The sequence below is a fragment of the Mesocricetus auratus genome, unplaced genomic scaffold (genome assembly GCF_017639785.1).
Source record: "Mesocricetus auratus isolate SY011 unplaced genomic scaffold, BCM_Maur_2.0 Super-Scaffold_100018, whole genome shotgun sequence".
Taxonomy (NCBI): domain Eukaryota; kingdom Metazoa; phylum Chordata; class Mammalia; order Rodentia; family Cricetidae; genus Mesocricetus; species Mesocricetus auratus.
In genome coordinates, this window is record NW_024429199.1 from 33,289,393 (window position 1) to 33,294,322 (window position 4,930).

General features: G+C 39.5%; 1 non-coding gene across 1 annotated transcript; it reads right to left on the reverse strand.

The window, feature by feature from the left end:
• Positions 1-4,455: 4,455 nt before the first annotated feature.
• Positions 4,456-4,582, reverse strand: LOC121132953. Its single transcript, XR_005869668.1, has one exon. It is a non-coding gene; the product is annotated as a small nucleolar RNA SNORA31 (small nucleolar RNA).
• Positions 4,583-4,930: the final 348 nt, after the last annotated feature.

Genomic DNA, 4,930 nt, shown 5'->3' on the forward strand with positions numbered 1-4,930 from the left:
CAGAGGTAAGCAGGCATTTATATGTTGGAATCCGGCAGTAGACAATTTCCAGCCTCAGCAGGGCACAGCCAACAAATTGAAATAAGGTAAGAACCTTTTGTAGGGGAAGAAGCTGGAAAACAGCTTTTTGATAAACATATCAACTAAGTCACTGATGGGTTGGGAGCTTCAGAATAATGAAGGCTAGCTGGATTCCTCACTGTCACTGAAGTCCTGGTGATAAGACAAAAGTGAGCATACCACTCACAATGTCAGGAGGGGCAAACACAGGATGTTTATGAGCTTTTGAGGACCTGGCCTAATAATTAAAATTAGATCTTCATTTTTTCACTGTTGAGGATTGGAACCAGTAATTTAAGATTGCTAGGTGAGCACTCTACCACTGAGTTAAATAGCCAACCCTCCAAGAGACCAGATAAGAATCATGTAACATTAAATTAATAGATAGAACACGACAAGGATTTTGTGGTGAGGTTTCCAAGAGTCTCAAAGTGCTGAGTCATTGTGCACTTTCTGCTGAAAAGCTGGACAATGTGATGTGAGTAGAGTCATGATCTCTAAAAGATTCAAAATGAATAATAAAGTGATGTTCACTTGTTGCCTTTGCAGATGAGTGTTATCCAGAGGAGCTGTTGAGGTAAGTGTACTAGTGAGCTCCTGTAGAGGTGGACAGTGACTAGGGTGTGGACAATTTTAGATCTTTGTTCCCTTCCTGCATAGCCACACTCTTCTGTTTTAGTTGAAGGGACAGCACAGTGGGAAATGACAGCAACCTTAGTGTGGAACTATAAAAATCATCACTGAGTGCTAGTGAGATGTCACAGTGCATAAAGGTGCTTGCTGTAGAAGCCTGGGAACCTAGCTTTTATCTCTAAGGCTCATGCAAAGGTGGAAAGAGAAATGACTCCACAAGGTCATCCCTTGACCTCCATATATATGCTGTGGTCCAAATACACACACACACACAAACACACACACACACACACACACACACACACACAAAATCAGTGGTGAGGCATGCACATATAAACACATCAAATAAATAAATAAATAGATAGATAAATAAAAATGTCATCATTGGGAAGGGGGTATGATATCCTCAGCTTTCCTATTTTACACTGAACAAGACCAATTCCTCAACCTCTATTATAGAGTGCCTAATGGGATTTATAAATTTAAATCCCTTCTGATACCTAATGAAATAAACATATACACAGGTGCCTGAGAAAATCAGGGAAAAAGGCAGATGCTAGACTGATTTGTCTGATTCATTTGATTAGAGACTTGCAGAAATATTTAATGGGGTAAGTTATTTGTAATAAGGATGGACAGCATGAATTTATGAGGTTAGCTATCAACATATTATGTGTCCTACAATAATACTATAAACAGTAAAAATATTTCTGATATGTACATGGAGAAATACTATTAAATGGACCAGCTATAATTCGTTTTGTCTTATTATATGCCTGGTTAAAAATGGCCACTCTCATAATCAAATGAATATGAAATGAAGTGAACATTGTGATTCAATTTTAAACATGAAAAATGTTTCCAATAAAATACTTATTTAAGTTTTGGGGAAAATATATTGCAACTTGACAAAGTGCATTAGCATATTAAATAGAATTTTCCAGAAAGGAAGTCAATATGTCAAGGACTTTCCATGGAATGGAATAAATCCTTCAGGCCTGGCTGAACATACAGGACATCAAAATTTCCAAGGATTACAAATCTCTATATGAACCCACATCCATAGTGATGTCATCTTCATTGTGGTTTTTTGTTTTGATTTGATTTTTGAGACTAGTAATTACTTAAGAAGCTCACAGTGGCCTCCAATTCTCACCCTACTGGCCCCCACCAAGTTCTGGGATTACAGGTGTTTAACACTATGCCCACTTTACAAAATTCAAAGTTTCTAGTCATTTAAGAGAGAACTGGACCATGTAGGATATGTTAATCCCAAGAAGAAAGGAGAAAGATCACTGACTCAAATCATCATACCCTAATTAATTAGAACAAGCAATTAATTAAAGCAAGCTTTTTATTCTTATACATGGGCTGGGGCTGTCTCTCTCTAAAAGCAGGATTCGAGAAGTCAGCATTGGATGTAAGGAAAACAAGGCTTTTATAGCTCGGGATTAGGGGCTTTCCAAATGGGGGATTTGGCTGACAAAATATGTGGCATTACAAGACCAGAACATGAGCATAACAAGTTAGTCATAAAGACCTTCTGAAACAAAGGCATAGCTGCAAGGTGGGTATAACAGGGTAGTCATGACAAGGTAGTCATATAACCTTTTGAAACAAATACAGGGTTGCAAATTGTCATAAACAACTTTTGAAACAAAGACATGATTGTTTTCCCTGGAATGTCAGTACAGAAACATTTGTAGCTAAGCTTACAAGTGGAGAATAATGAAGTCTTTGAGAAACAGAGGTTTAGTCATAAACAGGAATGAGCCTAGTTTGCCTTTATTATAAGACAGTTTTCATGCCTAAGGTGGGGGCAGGCTTGTTCATCAATATTGGTGCTTTATTTCCTTGTCTGGGTCATTATTGGATGCCATTACCTCCTGAAGTGGTGACGTTGAATCCACGTGAAGTGTGCATCATTAACACAAATGCCTATAAAGGGCAGGAGCTTGCTCGTATACAACACGGTGGTTTTAGTGAGATGAAGGAAAACCCCAAAGAATGACAATGATAGTGGCCATTTAGAAAGAGCAGCTTCTTGGTTTCATCTGAGTTTTATCACAACAGAAAACATGCCATTGAGGAGGAGGCTTCAGTGTTTGAAGAAACATTCACAATGAAAACTTCTATGTAGTATGTTCCTACTTATAATCTAATGATCAAAAACAACTTCACATATCTGAGGGGTGACCTTTGACCAAGGGTCTTGTTTTTCTTTAATATCTAAATTTTAAACACTGGATAGCCAATAAGCAACCCACTTCTCATCTGACCACTCTTTGTATCAGATAGGACACTGAAACTAATCTGAAAAGGAGCACACTCTCAGAACCAACATTTTTTGTTTGTTTGTTTTTGATTTATGCAACTGGACCTAGGTGTTGATCAATAATGTTGCTTTTCTCTAATCCCCTATTAAACTTTAAAATATCATTGGGATAATAAAATAATCTAATCAACTAAAGTGTTCTGCTGAAACTCATCAATGGATAGATGATAGAAAGGAAGCAAAGCTCCTGAGAAAGGAGTCTACCTTGTGACAGAATGAAGATTCCTCGGGTACACAGAAGAAGGTCTTGTCATAGTTTATCATAGATTGCTGGTACCACTCAAAGTTTCTAATCCAAAAGACTGAAGTGGGGCTGAAATTTCCATTTCTAGTAGGTGACGCTGCTGGTCATTGAGAACTGAAGCTCTAAGGGAAGGCTGTCCAGAGTTAGCCATGGACTCTGCTTAGACATGCGGGAGCTGAGATGGGAGAGACCATTGTACCTTCATCTGCTGTGTAATGTTGCCTTGGCTCTGGTGCTTGAACCTGAGTTTGCCGCCAGTTTGCTCACTCATAAAGAATTTATTGACACTTGTCATGTGCCAGCTACTGGGTTAGTCACAGACCCGAAAATTAATTAATTGGCCATTAAATCATCACAGAGCCATTTAAACAAATATTTATTGAGCACCTAATATTGGCCAGGCCATAGACTAACATCTGGAAAGAGGCAGGTCTCAGCAGCAGTGAATCTGGAGAACTGGCTACTGGCTTGTCTGGTGTCATTTCTATTTAGAAGAGGCCTTGAAGGAGACCTTGGCTATTTGTGTGTAGGCTAAAAAACACACTGGAGCAGGTGGTTGCCCTATCCTGGGGGAGGGGTGTGAAGCCCTGTTCAACCCTGAGCTCGGCTGCAGAGATGTCTGTCTCACCTTTGCTGACAGCCTGGTCCTTTGGGCACAGTCGGGGACAACGAGCACTTCCCTGTCAGTAGAAATCAGGTTGCACCTTTCCCATAGCTGCCTCTGTGTTTGGCAGCAGGACTCCAGACATGATTTTGCTAGAAACAGTGCCTCTCCAATAAAGACAAAATAAAAATGTATGTTTGGCAGCCTGTCAAAGCTGCCCCAAGGCTGCTCTCCTGCAGTGCTTCATCAAAAATATCCTGTATGCTCTGCAGAGATCTGCCCCTTTCTCTGCAGTCAGTGGATAATGGAGGCCAAGGAGTGCCAAACATATCTGCTTGCCCATTCCCCAGATTGCTCCTTATTAACCTGAAGACAAATAATTCTTATTTTTGTCTTCTCTCTTTAACAGAAAAGACAAATATAAAAGAGAGCTGGAATCTGCTGGTAGTTCTCTATTTTTTCTTTGGTTCTAATCTCTTTTTACTAATGTCATATGAGCATACCGAAAACAAAATGGCACTCCTGCTATTCTCTGGTTTTTTGTGCCCTTGCCTTTTTGAACTGTCATTAAAAAAATATAGATGTACTTCTCACTTCAGTCTTGACCACAAAGACAGGCAGAAAGCACAGGGAGCATGTTCTTTTATATCCTAGTGCAAACCAGAAGAGCAGTCACGAATTATCTAAGGTCTGTCAGTGGATGCAGGTGTCCGTCAATTTTTTTTCTGGAAAGTTTGAGGGATTATTATCTATAGCCAGGAGCAGTCATATACATATACCATCCCAATATTTAGGAGCCTAAGACAGAAAGATCACAGCAAATTTGAGGCCAGCATCAGTTACAGAGTGAATTCCAGGCCAGCATCAGAAATGCAGTAAGATTAAGATTCTCTCTCTCTCTCTCTCTCTCTCTCTCTCTCTCTCTCTCTCTCTCTCTCTCTCTCTCTCTGTCTGTCTGTCTGTCTGTCTGTCGATAGATGATAGACAGATAGAAAAATACTGATAATTCCAAATGTGTTTAAATTGTTTTAAGGTGAAGGTCATTGTTTCTTGA